The 18,743-nt window shown below is 54.4% G+C and overlaps 5 non-coding genes across 5 annotated transcripts; 2 read left to right on the forward strand and 3 right to left on the reverse strand.

The window, feature by feature from the left end:
- Positions 1-1,127: 1,127 nt before the first annotated feature.
- On the reverse strand, positions 1,128-1,236 carry TRNAL-CAA (transfer RNA leucine (anticodon CAA)). Its single transcript has 2 exons — positions 1,199-1,236; positions 1,128-1,173 (listed from the first exon to the last, which is right to left on the reverse strand). It is a non-coding gene; the product is annotated as a tRNA-Leu (tRNA).
- Positions 1,237-3,613: 2,377 nt separating this feature from the next.
- TRNAE-UUC (transfer RNA glutamic acid (anticodon UUC)) lies at positions 3,614-3,685 on the reverse strand. Its single transcript has one exon. It is a non-coding gene; the product is annotated as a tRNA-Glu (tRNA).
- Positions 3,686-7,277: 3,592 nt separating this feature from the next.
- TRNAI-UAU (transfer RNA isoleucine (anticodon UAU)) lies at positions 7,278-7,351 on the forward strand. Its single transcript has one exon. It is a non-coding gene; the product is annotated as a tRNA-Ile (tRNA).
- Positions 7,352-8,042: 691 nt separating this feature from the next.
- TRNAS-AGA (transfer RNA serine (anticodon AGA)) lies at positions 8,043-8,124 on the reverse strand. The gene has a single exon. It is a non-coding gene; the product is annotated as a tRNA-Ser (tRNA).
- A 5,469-nt stretch (positions 8,125-13,593) lies between these two features.
- Positions 13,594-13,667, forward strand: TRNAS-ACU (transfer RNA serine (anticodon ACU)). Its single transcript has one exon. It is a non-coding gene; the product is annotated as a tRNA-Thr (tRNA).
- The last annotated feature ends 5,076 nt before the right edge of the window (positions 13,668-18,743 follow it).

An 18,743-nucleotide genomic window follows, 5' to 3' on the forward strand; every position in this document is an offset into this window, starting at 1 on the left:
CTTTCTCCTGGCCACACACGGCTCCTTGGCACTTCTCAAGCCAGGCCCTGCAAGGAGCCACCAGGGCAGGAACCAGCCCTTGGAGCTCGGCTTGCACCGGGTCTGGTAGTTTCCCACCACATCTCACCTGGGAAGAGGTGACTTGTTCTCCTTCCTTCTGATTTTACGTCTCCGTTCCCTTCAAAGGTCTCTGCTGCTTGGGACCCGCCTCCTCAGGGCGCTGCCCCTCTGCCCCTGGGCTGGGAGCGGGAGACTCCACAGTCTCTGCACTTGGGCTGAGAAGTCTCACGGGGACTCGTCTGTTGATGGGTTAGTCAGCCCGATGGCCAGCTGGATCCATTCCGTAGCGCTGCCCGAGAGGAGCTTTACAAGTGCCCCGTGTCCATTGGTATTTTCTGGGGCTCTGTGTAGGGGATTGGTCTTGGCTATCTTTTCCACGGGAAATGCCTCTTCTTTGGAACAGCAGCTCCCAGGAGTTCAGGGAACTTCTTCTTCTCAGCTTGGGAAAGGGACGACTCAGGGGGGATGGGAAAGATATTTGTGCTGTGAAAACAGCAGGGCCCCCAGGGAAACTGGTAAATAATCCCAGTGCCCAGGCCTGATGTTACCTGCCCCCACACAATTCACACAGCAAACCTGGCTTCCAGAGCACAGGGGGAGTCTGTGGGCTCATTTCTGGGCCGTGGGGTGAAGCAGGAAACCAGCCTCCTCCTGTGGGGCCTGTGAGTGTTGCTGAATCTGGGCCCCTGCACCTAGGGAACGGCAAACAAAAGGTCTGGGGGCCACACAGAGACCCCGCTGGGCTGAGCAGGAAGTGGCTGGCACTTTGCTTTGTCTTTGCCTGTGGGCTTGTCTGTCTGCAGCCTGGAAACCTCCTGGCTCCTCAGACCACGGGTCTGGATGGAGCGTTACAGAAGTCGGAATAATGGAATTGCTGTGTAGACGCTCCCATTGTTATTGCAGTGTAATGGCCGTTATGCCCAAGGAACGCTGCTGTGTAGATGCAGCCTAGGAGAAATGCTTTCATGAGCATGTGGGAGGAGCAAGGGCTCCTGCAATGTCAGGAGAGATGGGGAAATGAGGTCACCTCTCTAGACATAAAAGAGATGATATAAGAAAAGAGAATGTGTCAGGAGTGGGATTTGAACCCACGCCTCCATGTGGAGACCAGAACACCCAACTAAGGGAAAGACAGGTCCTTGAGTCTGGCGCCTTAGACCACTCGGCCATCCTGACACCCATGCAGCCACCTCCAATGGCAGTTTTCTTACATGTGTGAGTTGCTCGGGGACGCGGCGGGAGCACCTCTCTTTCCCCACCTAACAGCCGCTCTACAGCCCAGCTGGGTTTATCCCCACTCACCCTCATCTAACGTTGCGAGGTGTTTTGCAGGGAGCTGACAAGAAACAGAAGAGGAGAAAACTCTGTCCGGCAGAACTGAGGCCTGGGATTCTTCTGTGCCAGGGAGTCTGTGTCAGTGCCTGGGGATCCTGAGCTGGGTGTCTCCTGGGCTTGTTGGCTCCAGACCAGGGGTGTCTCTTCTGCAGGGAGATGCTTGTTCCTGGGGCTAACGCTTATCCCTGTGACACACTTTGTGCAGGGACCATTGGTCTTTGTGCCACAGTACGTGTCTGGGACGTGGGAGTGAGGAACCTGCCTCAAATAGACACGTATCCGCCCCCAGCAGTGCTCTGCTTGAGACCCCGGAGCCCTGGCTTTACTGGTGCCTGGCACGTGGGGAATTGGATCTAGGGGGAGATTTCTAGAGCCCCACAACAGCTGCTGCTCACATGCAGATGTGCACATCTGTCTGGGGTTACTGGGCACCCGGCCTGCTTCCTGTCCATGCCAACCTGGGCAAAGCGGCATCACTGGCTCAGGGGTTCCTCTCCTCAGTGCGCTGCAGAGAAAGCCCTTGTGTGTTAAAGGGCCTCAGGGAGCCCAGAGCAGAGGGAGCTGGGAATCTAGTCCCATTGATCCCCTCAACACACACACACAGTCCCAGCCCCAAGCCCCCCCACATCCCTAATCCTGTGCCCTGACTTCTGTATCCTTCCACATCCTCACCCCTGCCCTGAGCCCCACCCCCCACTGACACGCTCCCCAAGTACCTACCTTGAGCCTCCCACACTCCACTCCACACTTTAATTTCTTACAGGTACTGTCCTATCACAACCCCTCCCCCAACTTCCTGCCTTGAGCCTTCCCCTGCCCAAGGGATGGTGCCCAATAGAACAGTCCCTGTAAGAAATGTGTCACTTTCACCCTGGGAGCAGCTCAGCCATGCAAAGGGGCTGCCTGGGGCAGGACATTAGCCCTGGAGGGCAGGGGTGGGTGTGGCAGTGACATCACAAGGGCCTTTTGCAGCCCCTCAGCTTATTGGCTAACGGAGGTTGAGAGCCTGTGTGGGGGCAGGGAAGTAGCTGCCTGAGAAATGTGCTGGGCTGCTGGCCGGGAGTGAGCCAGGTAAGTCTCCCAGCCAGAGCCTGCCTCTGGCACCCCAGCCCCTCCCTTCCCTCAACCCACTGGTACCCCATGTAAACCAAACCCTCTGCCCCCGTCCTGAACCCTCACCCCTCCCAGATCCTGCACCCCAATCCTCTGCCCCAGGTCACAACCCAACCTCCTGCAACTGTTCCTGCACCCCAGTCCTCTGCCCCAAGCTCCTGTCTGCACCAACCTGCATCCCAGACCCCCTCCTCCTCCATTAATAGCATGGAAAAGTGCAGCCCTGGGAGTGGTTCCCCATCAAAAGTCATTGCCCAGGCCAGCCCTAACCTGTCCAGCAACCCAGCCCCCCCCCCCCCAACTGCTTAATGAGCCCTGCCCTGCCAGGGGCTCAGGACTCTGCCCATGGAGCTGCCATGTCTTCTCCAGAGCCCTTAGGCTGGCACCGGGGAGGACTGAGTCCAGACAGTGCCCAGCAGAGTCCAGCGAGGGCAGAGGGAAGAGCTGGGATGTGGTGGTGGGGCCAGGGGCTGCTCTGAAAGGCTGCAGGCGCCGTTAGACCCTTTTCTCCTTCCCTGTCTCACCCCAGCGCTCACTCAGTGTCGGTCTGAGCATCCGTCCTGCTCTGGGACGTGTCTCTGTGGCAGGAACCTGCCCAGGCGGCTCTCGCAGTGAGGCCCCTCCCTGGCAGCACCGAGCAGTGAGAGCTGAGTGACAGGGGAGGGAGGTCCAGGGGAAGAAGGCTCCATGACTGTGTGAGAGGGAGGCTCTGCCCTGGCCAGTGGGGAATCGTTGCCTCTCCGAGGGGCCCAGGCCTGGTGGGTCATTTCCCCAGGTTACTGAGTGGGGGCTGGAGCCAGTTCTGTGTTGTCTCCTTCAACAACCAAATTGAACCAATGGATCTTGTGCCCACCTGACACTGCGCTGGGCTAGTGCTGTGTGTGCCACAGAGCTTCCTGCAGGGCTGCCCACATGGGAGAGCGGAGGGGCAGTTTGAGTCACCAGCTCTGCCCCTTCTGAAGGGCTTGTGAAAATGGCAGGTGCTGTCTTGGCAGTGAGGGAGAGGTGGGAAAGGGGCCCTAAGAGAACCTCTTGGGTCACAGCTGCTGTAACAATGAGGTAAGATGAATGACTTAGCAGATGTCAAGTGAAAAGTGAGGCTGGTTTCTCTGACTGGGGATTGGACCCAGGCCTCAGCAGTGAAAGTGCTGAATCCTAACCACTAGACCATCAGGGACACCTGCACATGGGGTCTTTCCTTACCTGCACTAGCCTTTCACAGGCCACTTTCTCTCCCCTTCAGGACACGGGTCCATTTTCCATTGTCCAGAGGGGACAAGAACAGAAACCAAACAGAACAGCAGAACAGCCAGACTGGGCCATGCCAGTTGCCCAACTAGCCCAGGATCCTGTTTCACGACAGCAGCCGATTTCATTGCCCAGTGGGAATCCTCAGAACAGACAATTAAGTGATGCCTCCTGTCGCCCATTCCTAGCTTCTAGAATACACCAGCTAGGGACACCTGCCCTGACCATCCTGGTAAAATGCCATTGATTGACCTTTCCTGCATTAAATTATCCAGTTCTGTTTTGGACTTTCTTGTAGATTTCACCTTCCCAACATCCTCTGGCAAGGAGTTCCACTGGGCGCAAAAATGCTCCCTTTTGATTCACTTTTAATTTGGTTACTTACCAGTTTCATTCTGTCACCCAGGATCTTGAGTAGGAGAATAAAAATTCTTATTTGCTTTCTTCACCCCTGTCATCATTACATAAAACTCTGTCCCATCGCACCTTAGTCGTCCCTTTCCCAAGCTGAGAAGAAGAAGTTCCATGAACTTCTTCCTTCAAAGTAGGAATAAGAGATCCTCCGGAATAGGACTTTATTCTAGAGGATCGGGCCAGTCTAGACGCTTTTTTCCGGCTTTTCCCCAAACCGGAAAAAAAGCGGCGGCCATGTTTATTTAAATCCCGTGGGGGATATTTAAATCCCCTGTGGATTTCCCTATTCCCGCTTTCCGAAGAAGGGGCCAGTGTAGACGTAGCCCTAGTGTTTTCCCTGCCTTGCATTTGGCCACCCCCCATGGATCAGGCCAGTGATTGCTAACCTTTTTTTAATACCATGGACAGCCAAACCCATTCACAAACTTTTGCCAGACTGGTAACATATTTACATGTCTGCATATACATTATGCAAATAACAAATATGCAAATATGGAAATAAACCATTACCAGTCCCTACAGATCAGTGTTTGCAGATATCTCCGCTTAAAAAAATTCACAGAAGAAATTCCCCTCAGGCTTCTGGAGGGGGCAGCTCTTCCCCCGGGGGACTGGAGCCTGCAGAGGGAGGGGCGCAGGGAGAGGCACCCACAGAGGCAGGGGGCATTTGGGACACCCTGGTTATAAACTTCAGAAATGTTGTTGGGGCAGAGAAGTTGGTGCCCTCAAGTGCCACCACCAGTCACCTCTGCCCCCCCTCCTGCCCCACGGGGGTGGGGGAGTTGCCGTTGTATCTTTCCCCATCTCCTTCTGTACAAGCCCTGCCCTGTGTCTCCCCTTCCCCAGCCAGGCTGCTCTTGCTCCCCCAGTCTCCTCCCAACCTCCCCTGCCCCCTTTCCCTTCCTGTGACCCCCCCTAGTTTCCCTCCATTGCACCCTTGCTCCCAGCCACCCACTGACTGGCATGATCCCCCCAACCTCCCTTCAGCACCTCCTGCCTCCACTTCCTGCCCCACCTCACACGTCCCTGTTCCCCTTCACCTCTCTTATCTGCCCCCACCCCACTTGATCCCCCTCCCCACCCTGTCTGGGGTGGCTCTCCCCGCCTCGCACGAGCTGGTAGCAGCTTCCCTGGCCCCAGGCTGGGATCACAGCCCCCTCTGCTGAAAGCAGCCCTGGGCCAGATACCCCCACTGTCACCCTGGGGGGTCTGCTCTTCTGGGAAGGGGAGGGGGGGGCCTCTCCTACCTGCCCCCACAAATGCTGCCCCCCCACAAATGCTGCCCACCCTGGGGTGGAGGCCGGGCTGGGGGCCGGGCCGGGCAGGGGCTGGCCAGGCTGGGGGCGCTGCCATGGGAAAGGTTCCCAGGGAGCAGCTTTCTACATCCCACCGGCCCTGCAGGAGATTCCCCCTCCTGGCTGCAGCCCAGGCTCTGGGGGCCCAGCAGTGCTGCACCCAATGCTGGGCCTCAGGGATCCGCCCAAAGCCATTTCCAGGGGCCCTGCAAGCAGAGGGCAGGAAAGGAGCCAGGCTGAGGCTTTGCAGGGAGCAGGCCGGGGACGTGGCAGGAGGAGGCTCCAGCGAGCACAGAGCCTGCGCAGGGCCAGCCTGCTGGGAGGGGAGCAGGAGCATCCAGCACCATTCAGGCCAGCGGCAGCCGACACTGGGGGAGCTCTGAGACTCCAGGGCAAAGGCCTCCAGCCCCCCAGCCCCTGGGGTTAGGTGGCCCTGGAACCAGGCCCCCTGGAGTAGCATTGTGGCCAGGGGCTCTGACCCACAGGGGGGCTGGCCCCAGAGCCCGGGGCCTGGGAGTCTGGTCAGTAAGTGAGACTCGCCCGTCAGTCCTAGCAGCTTTCTCCCCAGCTGCCGTTCCTGCCTGTCCCGTGCCAGCGCCGCACGCAGGCCAGTGGGGCAGGACGGGGGGTGTCAGTGGGGCCCTGCTCTCAGTCTGTCCCTCACAGGCCCTGTGGGCTGCTCGAGGGCTGAGCCGGTCGCCCAGGCCTGGCGCGGGGATGGAACATGGGGCACGTTTCCCCCTGTGAGCGTGTGCGGGGGCAGGAGGGAGCCACACGGGCCCGGCTGAAGGTTTTGTGCTGGGGCTGGAGGCTTGAGCCCGAGCTGTCGGCCTCAGCGGGACTTGCTCCTCCCCCCTCTCCTGCCTTGCTGCCTCCTTTGGCCAGCAGCGCTCAGGGGCAGCCGGGAGAGCCAGGACACTGAGGCACAAGCTCCTCAGAGGGGACAGGCCTGAGGCCTCTGGCTTCTGCCAAGGGGCTTTCTGTGGTGCTGAGCAGGGGAGGGAGGCCAGGCTCGGGCAGGAGAAGGGGCAGCAAGACACTGTGTTTCTGCCTGGTTTCACTCAAGGGTCTTTCTGCAGGTGAAGCGCCCATTAGAGCCCCCTGTGTTGCTGGGTTCTCCTGCCCCAACACTCACCCAAGGGCCACCTGGGCAAAGCAGCCTGCCCCAGGCACCTTCCAAAGCTCAAAGCTCAGCTGGCAGAGCAAAGGCCTGTGGCCAGGGATCAGCAAAAGCCCTTAAGTTGCTTTTTTTTTTTATAATGGAGATTGCCTATCTCCTAGAACTGGTAGGGACCTCGAAAGGTCATCAAGTCCAGACCCCTGCCTTCTCAGCAGGACCAAGTACCATCCCCTAATGAATTTTTGCCCCAAATGGCCTCTGCAAGGATTGAACTCATAGCCTGGGTTTAGCAGGCCAACACTCAAACCACTGAGCTGTCCCTTACCAAACATTTCTGTAGTCAGCATGGGGCTTGAACCCATGACCTTGGTATTATTAGCACCAGGCTCTAACCAACTGAACTAGCTGGGCTGCTGTGTGAACTCCAGCTGAAAGGAGAGATTCTTCTTCCTCCCCCTGGCTGCAGGCCCGGCCTTAGGACCAGGCGGCTGCCTTGGGTCTGTCCCTTTGGGGCATGGGGCTACAATTGCCAAAAAGGTTTTGGGTTCCAGCTGCCAATCTAACGTCTTAGGCTGCGCAGACCTCAAGACACGGCAGGAGCTAGAGGGGAACGGTGAACGGCTGCACTTTGGAATGGGAACATGTTCTCTGGAACCATAAAGTAGAACAGTTTGAGGGCTACTTTCAAGGAGAGCACCATGGCTTAGTTGGCTAAAGCAGCTGCCTTATAAGCAGAAGATCCTGGGTTCAACTCCCAGTGGTGCCTTGTGGTGAGGCCAATGTGTCTCTTCTTTCCACCATATCCCAACACATATCTGGAGTTGGTTTTACCATTTGCTGGTGTCCTAACAGTGGAAGTAGGATGGCAGCAAAGAGCTGGTGCAGGTGCCCTCTGGGTTTGATTTAGCGAGTCTTATCTAGACTTGCTAAATCAAACTCTGGGAGATGGATTGCAGCAGAAATCTCCATCTGAGTGAAGACATGGCCTAATGGTGCAATTAGTTAGATGCTGACCACAGCCAGTCTGAGCCATTCTAGTGCTCCGCGCATGTGGCACTGCCCCCCGGCTCATGGTGCATGTGCGGCTCCACCCTGGGTGCACAGTGCATATACAGACCCTCCCCTTCCATGCATGGAGCTTGTGGTGGCAGGATGCTCTTCTGCTGCACAGCCTGGCCCTGCCACCACTGCTGGCGTGCAACCCAGGGTCCCCTGGGGCAGGCCATGCAGAGCCCCACAGCTGCATGGGGAAGGGCCCTGCTGACAGGTGCTGTGGAGGTTAATGCAGCCCCAGGGAACTGCAGCCTGCCAGGAGCCAGGCAGGCAGTGCCTGATGGCAGCTGACCCACTAACTCAACCCTTAATCCAGTCCTGATGCCAACAGTAACAGCCCCACTGCTGGTAACTCACAGAGGCCCTTGCTGCCCGAGGAAGAGGTGTGGGCAAAATACAGACCTCACTGTGAGCAGGATTTGAATCTGCGCAGGGAAACCCTATTGGATTTCTAGTCCAACACCTTAACCACTCGGCCATCACAGCTCTGGGACAAAAAAGGATTCAGGGAAACTGGTAAATAATCCCAGTGCACAGCCCTAATGTCACCTGCCACAGAGTTCACACAGCAAACCCTTGCAACAGCTGTGCAGAGGAGTCCCGGCCGTTCTGCTCTTAGGCTGCCTTGGAGGTGAGTTCTGCTTCAAGGTCTTCCCTCCTCCTTCTTGGTCTTCCTTTCCCTTTTCCTTCCTCTTCTCTTCTCCCCTTTTTCTTCTTCTTGCTGGTCTCCTTCTTGGATCCCAGTTTATAAAGAGAAATTAAAGTACCGCTTAGTTCTACCTTAACCAATTATTTTAGTATAATTTCTCTATCCAGTTGGCTAAGATCGAGCGCTTCCAGCCTCTCGGAGAGCCATGTCACAGGCACAAGCCCCCAGAGATCCCTCTGGCCCTTCTAGGGATACATCGCAGGAGCAAGCAAGTGGCAGCAAGTGCCGGGCACTGTCATGGTAGGGGCTAGAGATAAAGCTGTGGTCCAAGGAGGAGTCTCTGCAGTCCAGGCGGAGGAATGCAGATATTTATGGCTGAATGGTTGACGGCCTTGCAAAGAAAGGCCACCTCCCCCCACCCCAGACCAAGTCAGAGCCAAGGTCAAGAAATTGCAGCAGGGGTATGTGAGGACCTGTGAGCGCAGTTCCCGCACTGGGGAAGCACCGCAGCACTGTGCATACTATGAGGAACTGGACCAAGTCCTGGGGATTGGGGAACCCTGTCTCCAGGGACAGTTGTGGAGTCTGGGATGGAGACACCTGGGCAGGAGCGGCCGCAGCTTCAGGATGACAACCCAGTTGACCAGCAGCTCCAGGATGAGGAGAAGGAGGATTCCAGGAACGTCGTGACCCTCACCCTGGAACCGGTCCCCCAGATGAAGGAGGCCTCTCAAATGTCCTCAGGCGCCGGGGAGGGAACATCAGGTGAGTGCTGTGAGGTTGCAACACACACAGGGCAGGCGGGAGCACAGGGGATGATGCGCTATTGTGACATGTCATGCTGATTGTAGGTGGGGGGATACCACACATGTCTGACCCCATAGAGGGCCGTCCTCCCCCTGCCATGTGTGCAAGGCACCACCTGCTCTTGCAGACAGTGCTGCCAGCGGCTAATTTCCTAACACTGGATGCAAACAAGCAAGTGTAATGGGGGTGTAGCTCAGTGGTAAAGTGTTTAACTATAGGCAAAAGGGTCCTTGTTTCAACTCCCAGTGCCCCCTGAAAGGTTGATCAACTTCTTTGAAACCTTTGCATCTCCAGTTGCATCTCACTCTGCATTTCTGATGTGCAGAGATTACTACAAACCCCTGGGCTGTGTCTACGCTGGGTCATTTATTCTGGAAAAGCTGCTGCTTTTCCAGAATAACTTGCCAGCTGTTCACATTGGCCGCTTGCTTTTCCAGAAAAGCAATGACGATCTACTGTAAAATTGTCAGTGTTTTTCCAGAAAAACTATGCTGCTCCTGTTCGGGCAAAGGTCGTTTTCCGGAAAAACTGTTCCGGAAAATGGCCAGTGTAGACAGTCTTTTCCGCAAAAAAGCCCTGATTGCAAAAATGACGATCGGGGCTTTTTTCCGGAAAAGCGCGTCTACATTGGCCACGGACGCTGATCCGGAAAAAGGGCTTTTCTGGAAAAGCATCCTGCCAATGTAGATGCGCTTTTTCCGGAAATCCTTATAACGGAAAACTGTTCCATTTTAAGCATTTCTGGAAAAGGGTGCCAGTGTAGACGTAGCCCTAATGTGTTTCTGTGTCAATGCGCATAAACCAGGCAAACCCATCTCAACTGAAACAAGTTCAAATCTGCTGTGTCTGGTTTCTATTCCCATCAATTCAGCAAGGGTGTGATCTGAAAGTCCTTGGTCTACCTGGGCTGTGCTGTGCAGAAGAACAAGAATCACACCCAGTGGGGGAGGAATGGCCACTATCTTTCAATCTTCTGGAGTTTGATTTAGCAAGTCCAACTAAGACTCACTAAATCAAATTCAGAGGGTACCCCACCAGCTTCCAGTACTTCTGCTCTTTGCTCCCTTTGGGTTCCTGAAGTAGGGACACAGCCAGGCTCAACTGACGGAGGCCAACTCTCGCTATGTAGGGTATGTTTACACTTGCACCCTCTTTTCCAAAAAGGGATGCAAATGTAAAGACTGAAAATTGTAAATGAAGCCACCAGGGACACATGCAATGGGTCTGCAAAAAAATGAAACAGCTGAGCACTTTGCAGAGAACAGGCCAGAATCCTGCTGGGAGAGGCTCCATCATGCACAGACTCTGTGCAGGGCCAGACTTCTGGGAGGAGGCTCTGGCCATGGACTTTCCTCCCCTCTCTGTTACCTCCTGCACCTGGGGCTGAAAGGGACGTGGGCTGCAGGCCGGTCCTGCCCAGCTGCCTTCCCCAGTGGGAGCAGAAAATGCTCATGGAAGGGCTCACACATTGTCCCCAATGCACTCGCCTGAGGGCCTGAATTCTTGCTGCCCTTGGGTGCACCCAAATGCCCTTCTGGGGGTGCAGGTTCCCCAGCTCACACACCTGTCACACAAAGCTTGCAAATGGGGTTGATTTTCCTGCTTCTCCTCTTGCTTGCTGCTTCGCTAAACGAAATCTTGAAACCAGCCCCGTCTCCTGTCACTGGAGAGATGGCCCTGTGCTGGGATGTGAGAAAGGATCCCAGTGATGCTCCTCGCAGCCCAGGAGAAGAAGGGGGCTCTGGGAGGAAGGAACCCAAGTAAAGCAGGTCCCAGTGGGCATGAGCTGGGCACCAGCTTGGCCCAGTTGAGTGAGGGGAGGTTGGTCCCATGGTGTCAAGGGCAGCGCTCAGGACTCTGCTGCTGCTGGCAGGGAAGAAGCTGGGAGGCAAGGTGCTGGCAGCAAGAGATTCCGGCTTCTCTTTGTCCTGGGTCTGCCGGCCGCCAGCCACCTTGACCAACCCTCAAACCAGCTGGACTAGCCAGCCCATGTCACAGTGAGTCGCTAGTGACCCTGTCAGAGAAGAGCCATTGGCAGCTTCAGAGACGTCCCTGCAGCTGCCTGAGGCGTCTTTCTTGAAAGGGCCACTGGTGAGCTGCACTTTCGTAGGCCGGCTAGCTCAGCTGGTTAGAGTGTGGCGCTAATAACACCAAGGTCATGGGTTCAAGCCCCATGCTGGCTACAGGGGTGTTTGGTTTGCTGACTTTACTTCCTTTAGCTGCCTGCTATGGACAGGGAAGCAGAAACAAGCAAAAGGCTGAGAGCTTTGCAGGAAGCAGGGCAGAGATCTGGTAGGGGAAGACTCAGCCTGCACAGCTCCAGTGGCTAAAAGGGTCTGGGCCTGGCTTCCTGTCCCCAACACAGGGGAACTGATGCCCAAATTCCTGCTGCTGCAGTGGCTACCTCAAGGCACCAGCTGGGGGGCAGGCTCTGGAGCCCAAGCCACATGGGGAGACTCAATATGACCGGGAGGCCTGGAGTGTGTGAGCCCTGCTCAGAGGCTGCTGCTGGGGGCCTGCTTCAGTGGCCCAGCAGCTCAAGTTCCTCTGAACCAGCTTCTCCCCCTGGAACCACCCCCCAGCACTGCTGAGGCCCCTGACATGAGGCAGTGGGACAATCAGAGGAAGGTGCCAGCCTTAGCCCTTCCTCCCAGCCTCCACCCCGTCCCAGGGTCTTTCCCCAGCCCCTCCCCAGTTCTACATTCCCCACATAAAAACCAGAGAGTTTGTTCTTTCAACAAGGAAAAGTCCTGATGGTGTTACCAGCAAGGGGAGGGGGAGAGGGAGAGGGAGAGGGAAGGGGATGTGTTGGGGTATGTTGGGGTTGGGAGGGAGGCACAGAGGGCAAAAATGAGGAGTAATGTTAGTTAGTTGGAACCAAGGGGCTGGGTTTGAACTACTGCAGAAGAAAGGACTCTGCCCCTGGAGCTGCCCTGTCCTCTCCAGAGCCCTTACTCTGGCACTGGGGAGGCCTGAGTCCAGGCAGTGCCCAGCCAAGGGGGAGGGGTTAGGGCTAGCCCCATGCTAGGTCTCAGCTGCTGTAACATGTGGCAAGAAGATTGACAAGGGACATATTTTGGGAAAGTTGCAGCTGGTTTCCCTGACTTGGAATTGAACACAGGCCACAGCAGTGAGAGTGCTGGATCCTAACCACTAGACCATCAGGGACACCTGAAACACCCTTTTTTGCTCACCTACACCAGCCTTTCGCAGGCCATTTTCTGTCCACTTCAGGATGAGGGGGGGTCCATTCTCTCTTGCCCAGAGGGGACAAGAACAGCCAAATAGAACATCAAAGCAGCCAGACTGGGCCAGGCCAGTTGCCCAACTAGCCCAGGATCCTGTCTCAGGACAGCAGCCAATTTCATTTTCCAGAGGGAATCCTCAGGACAGACAGTTATTAAGTGATCCCTCCATTCCCAGCTTCAGATATACATCAGCTAGGGACACTTGCCCTGTCCATTCTGGTGAAATGCCATTGATTGACCTTTCCTACATTAAATTATCCAGTTCTTTTTTGGACCTTCTTGTAGATTTCACCTTCGCAACATCCTCTGGCAAGGAGTTCCACTGGGGGCAAAAATGTTTCCTTTGTAACTTGGTTACTTACCAGTTTCATTCTGTCACCCTGGTTCTTAAGTAGGCAAAAAAATAATTTCTTATTTGCTTTCTGCACCCCTGTCATCATCACATAAACCCCTGTCCCGTCGCCCCTTGCTTGCCCCTTACCACGCTGAGAAGAAGAAGTTCCATGAGCTCCTGGGAGCTGCTTTCCAAAGAAGAGGCATTTCCCGTGGAAAAGATGGCCCAGCCCAAACCCCTACACAGAGCCCCAGGAAATACCAGTGGAGATTGGGAAAGCTCCCTCTCGGGCAGCGCTATGGAATGGATCCGGCTGGCCATCGGGGTGACTAACGCCATCAACAGACTAGTCCCAGTGAGACTTCTCAGCCCAAGTGCAGAGACTGTGGAGTCTCCCGCTCCCAGCCCAGTGGCAGAGGGGCAGCGCCCTGAGGAGGCAGGTCCTGAGGTGGAGGAGACCTTTGAAGGGAACAGAGACAAGGGAGACGTGAGGTGAGAGGAAGGGGAACAAGTCACCTCTTCTCCAGCGAGACGTGGTGGGAAACTGCCGGTTCCGGTGCAAGCCGAGCTCCAAGGGCTGGTTCCTGCCCCGGTGGCTCCTTGCAGGGCCTGGCTTGAGACACACCAAGAAGTGCCGTGTGTGGCCAGGAGAGAGGGTGTTTACAATCCAGACAATCAATGTTTGCTGCACTTCTCCCTCCCCTCAGTGATGCTAAAGCTCAAGGCCAACTCCCCAGGCCAAGCAGCTGGGGGAGATGTGCATGTCAGAGCCTCTGCCCACTGAGCTGTAGCCTTCTGTGCCCAGGGAGCCAGACACCGCCAGGGCTGGAGGGAAATGGGGAATGGCTGCACTTTGGGAGGCAAAGGTGTTGTCTGGGACCATAGAGTAGAACAGTTTCACCAGGCTCCCTGAAGAAGGCACCATGGCTTAGCTGGCTAAAGCACTTGTCTAGTAAACAGGCGATCCTGGGTTCAACTCCCAGTGGTGCCTTGTGGTGGACTTAGTTTACTTTTTCCTATGTCTTTCTGGCCTCTGACACTCCAGCAGTGGGGCACTTGAGCCCTTCAGCCAGATTCAGACCAGATCGGTCGGAGTCTCTCGTGCTCATCGAGGGGGATTCTGCACTTGCTGCTTTGGGAGCCAGGGTCACATTGCAGAGCTCCCCTGGAGCCGTCCAACGGTGCCACCAGCCCAGCACCAGCTGCTCTCCCTGTCCTCAGCAATGTGGCTGCATTTTATCCTTCCCCTTCAGTGACAACCGGCCGTTCCCTGCCAGCCCCAGCTCCTGTAGCACCCATTCCTTTCCCCAGGAGCAGCGTGAGCGCCAGTGCAGTGCCCTGCTGAGGCTGTGGCTGTGGGAGACAAGCCCCTGGCTTTGGAAGGGAGACATGATGTCAAGGTGTTAAGTTTCGCCCATGGCTAGTGTGGGGTGACCCACACTTGGGGGGCAGCTGGAGGTGCCTCCTGAGAGCTGATTTTCAGCCCTTCCTGTGTTTCTGGTTCCTTCCAACAGCTGGACTCTGTTATCTAAAAGTTGAGGAATGTGTATTGGGAAGAGGGAATTTCTGTTTTTTCAGTGTCACTAGTGTGGCCTAGTGGACAAAGCATTGGTCTCTTAATCTTGGAATTGTGAGTTCAAGTCCCATCTGAGGTGATAGTTATGACGTTTCCTAGTAAGTGCAATTCTCTTTGGCTTCCTTTTTGCCATATTATCTGTTAGATGTTTGAACACCGGAGAAGTGTCCCCTGGAACTGCCATTCCAGGGTTATGAGTTTAATTCTTGAAGGAGCCATTTAGAGACGTCTGAGGCAAATCTGTCAGGGATGGCTCTTGGCCCTGCCATAAGCATGGGGAGTGGACTAGATGACCTCTCAAAGTTCTCTCCAGCTCTATGAAATGGTTTATCTCCTTATAAAGAGCATCTGTGGAGACTCTCTTGTGCAAGAAAGTTCTAATGGCTGTTTTAGGCACAAGAAATCCCTCTTGCCTGTGCACACTGCCTTCTTGTGCAAGAAGCCTTCTTTTCCAATGGTTTACTGTACATTTTCTTGCGCAAGAATGCACATGCAGGGTAAACACTCCGCTAGTTTTTGCACAAGAATGGCCATTCTTGTGCAAAAGGCCTGCAGCATAGACATAGCTGTGCAGTGTGAAAAACCTCACAATAACAAGCTCAAACCAGCAGGTCCCACTGAGACTTGAACTCAGATTGCAGGATTCAAAGTCCTGAGTGCTGCCCCTTACACAATGGGACCTACCCAGTGACCTGTGCATGGGCATTGGAGACACTCAGTTTTCTGGCTGGCCTCTGCACTCCTGGCTTTCCTCCTGCTGCTTCATCCCTCTGGCTATGACTACACGGCACATTTATTTTGGAATAAGCTGTCCTTGAATAGTGATTCCAAAATAGTTTTTTTTGAACTAGCACATCTACACTGCAGGGAAACCTCAGAATAGTCTGAGGCAGGCTCCCCAGTGTAGACGACCTGTCTCAGAAGAATAAGTTAGTATGTCCACAAGAAGGGGCTAGTTCAAACTAGCAGCAGTGGCACATCTACACAGGCCTTATTTTGAAATAGCTAATTTGGAATAGGAGTTAGTCTTTGTAGAATGAGGTTTGCAGAAGTCGGAATAAGCCGTCTGATGCTTCAGAATTATTTCAAAATAACGGAATTGCTGTGTAGACTCTTGCATTGTTATTGTGGAATAACGGCCATTGTTCCCAAAGAACTTTTGTGTGTGGACAGAACCTGCGCAGCCCAAGAAATGTGATTGGCAGCTCCTCCCCACCATTGTTTTGTCAATTGCAGTGCAGGGTTCTGAAGACATGGACCCAAGGCAACCACCTTGGTTGTCATCTGCTAAGGCCAGGCTGGAGGGAAAAGAATCACTCCTTCGAGCTAGAGTTGAACCAGCAACCTAAGGATCACTTGCCAAGCACACACTACAGTTTTCCGCTCTGCCAGCTGAGCTATCGAAGGGTGCTTGATAAATGCTGGTTTGTCCAGGTTATTCCTACTGCAAGTCTTAGGGCAACTGCTCCCCCAAGTAGATGGCATTGCTGATGAGGGGCAGAGGAGCACAGGGGCTGTCACAGGTACTTCACATGCAGACAGACCCCCTGAGTGAAACCTGAGCTAGAGCCATCCATGTCACAGCAAAAGGAAGAAAGTTGGGTTCTTCTCATGTGTGTTCTTTGTTCTAGAGTCTCTAGGGGTGCGGAAGGGTCAGGTCTACAAAAAAACAAACCAATTGAATGAACCTTAGTCTAGAAACACCCCTGAGGGTTTCCTTCTATCTTTGGCCTGGAAAGGTCATCTGTAACAATATGGTTTCTCTGTAACCCTATTGGAAGGCCTGTCGCTATTCAGTAGGTCTAAACTAAAGCCTTCTTCTGCAGCCAGACTCAAGAGCAGCAGCAATTAGCTGTAAAGCCTGGAGTCACATACTCATATTCCAGCTAAATGACACTGAAATAGTGTCACACAAGGCTGTGAGAAGGGGATCCTGTCCTAATGGCACCCACTGGTACCAGGTAAGAAACAGACCTCAAGATGGGTAGAGAAAACTTAGTTAAACACCGTTTTGTCTGGCAAGAAACTGCTTATCAATAGTTGTGGTTGTGCAATGGGCATTCTATGATTCTTGTACTCCCTTTCCCATTGTTTGTCTGTGTGGTCGCTTTCTGGTTTGGATCTGTTTCTGTCTTCTGTAAAATTAATTTTGCTAGATGTAAATCAACTAAGGTGGTGGAGTATGATTGGTTAGGTAAATCACAATAGTATCTTATGACTGGTTAGCAAAATTATACTAAAATAATTGGTTAAGATATTGCTAAGCAGGACTCAATTTTCACTATATAAACTGGGGTCCAAGAAGGAGACCAGCAAGAAGAACTCGCCTGTGAAAGAGCCTTCAACTAGAGCTTCCAAGACACCTCTGCACAAGCCTGAGTAGGGCAACAAAGGACCCAAGCCCTGAGACCCCCAGCTCAGAGTAGAACATGCCTGTCCCATCAGAGAGGACACCTCAAGAGCCTGTGTTTCTATAGGGCTTTGAATTAAGGAGCTGCTGTATGTTAAACAAACACAGTGATGGCTACACCACGGAGGCTTTTCTTTCCTGTATTTAAACTTGGGAAAATATTCTGTTACCAACTCTTTAGCCAACTCAGATTGCTGCGGGGGAAGGAATTCTCTCTTGTTAATTCTGTGCCCTCAGGAAGGGACCAAACCCCCCTCCCCTGTCCCAGGGACTCCAATCCAAACCCCGCCCTGGGGGAGCTCTGCAATGTGACCCTGGCTCCCAAGGCAGCAAGTGCAGAATCCCCCTTGGTGAGTGCAAGAGGCTCCGACCAGCCTGGTCTGAATCCATCTGAATCCAACTGAAAGGCTGGACAGCCCCGCTGCTCGAGTGTCACAGCCCCTGTCAACTAGCCCTGTGTTTGCCCCGTCTTTTTCAAGGAAGGGCACGGCAGGGCCCACACACCCACCAAGAGTCTCAGGCACGTCTCTCGCACCCAGCTGACCATGGAGCAGGTCTCCGTGGCCTGTGTGTGGTAGCCAGGGGCTCTCTCCTGTGAGCCCCCCCCAGGGGAGTCTCACACAGAGGTCTTGGGATCACAAGCTTCCTGACACTCTCATCATGCAACAGGGGCAGGTCCAGCCTGTTCTGTAAAAGCTGCTCTGGAAATCAGAGAGCAGCTAAAGTGACTCCAGTGGGATTTGAACCCACAATGTTGGAATGAGTAGTCTAGCTCACACTAACGGCTACAGTTTCAAAGTCCAAGACCCTGACTATTGCACCGCAGCTCACAGCAACCCTCATTTCTTCACTCTGCTTTGCAGCAGGGTAATTGCTGGGCTAGAATAAAGGGAAAAGCTGAGCCAGAGGAACACACGCTCCCCCTCCCACACTCAGACCCCCCATACCCAGCCCCCTGCCCAGAGCCTCAGCTGTGGCTTAAACCTGGTTCCAGAGAGAAGAGGCCAATGCAAATAGCCCCATGGCAGTGAGGGAGTCAGCATGGCAGTGAGGGAGTGGGTGGGGCAGGGAGCTGGGGGCAGATCTTGGCTCTAACTCGCTAGGCGACCTTGGCCTGTTCAGTGAATCTCTCCCTGTCTCCATGGCCCTGTCTGTACAGCAGGGACAGCAACACTCACAGCCCCACAGGAGGGGGCTGGTTTAATGCTTCACCCCACGGCCCAGCAATGAGCCCCCAACTCCCCCTGTGCTCTGGGAGGCAGGTTTGCTGTGTGAATTCTGTGGGGCAGGTGCCGTCAGGCCTGGGCACTGGGATTATTTACCAGTTTCCCCGGCCCTCTGACACTGCTAAGATCAGAGCTGAGGTGGCTGAGTGGTTCAGGTTTTCGAGTAGAAACCAATAGACTAAGCAGGTTCACAAAATCCACTAGTTCTGTAGCCCCAGAAAAGTAAATGTGAACCACAGTCCTGCCTGTCCCTTCCCCTCACGCCATGGGGCTGGAACGCCAGAGGAGGGAGGTGTCTTAGTTGGGGGCCACATCAGAGAGGGCTGGGGGCCTTAGGAGGAGTTTCTTTGTGTCTCACTTTTGTGGTCCCTGATTTTTCTGTGGGTCAGTGGCCCCCCGACCCAGAAAAGGTTCCCCGCCCCTGCCATAAATAAAGCAACATTGAAACCTTGTGTGCTGGCTGTAATGTTTTCCCTTTCTTTAAAATGAAGTTTGATCAGCTAACATGAGACAGTTCAAATGCTTAATCTATTTAATGATTTAAATTAAACTTTTCTCCCCAGCTGCAGCCCTAGCAAAATGGCTGAGGTGTGATTATGTCATTAGTGGCGAGTGTCCATTAGTAACCAAGAGTCCATTGAAAGGTTTGGGGAGGGCAGGGGCTCAGCAAAGGGGTGGGGTCTTGGGGAAGGGACGGGATAGATCCTGGCTTGCCCTGACATTTAAAAGGTGACCTTGGGGGCATGTGGCCCCCTGAGCAGCCTCTGATGTTCCCTGCATGCCCTGCGTCCCCCAGAACCAGCCCTGAGTGACGGGGATGAGGGGGAGCAGCTCACACATGCCAAGGGGCTGGCC

This window comes from Pelodiscus sinensis, chromosome 19 (genome assembly GCF_052426305.1).
Source record: "Pelodiscus sinensis isolate ZL-2025 chromosome 19, ASM5242630v1, whole genome shotgun sequence".
Lineage (NCBI taxonomy): Eukaryota > Metazoa > Chordata > Testudines > Trionychidae > Pelodiscus > Pelodiscus sinensis.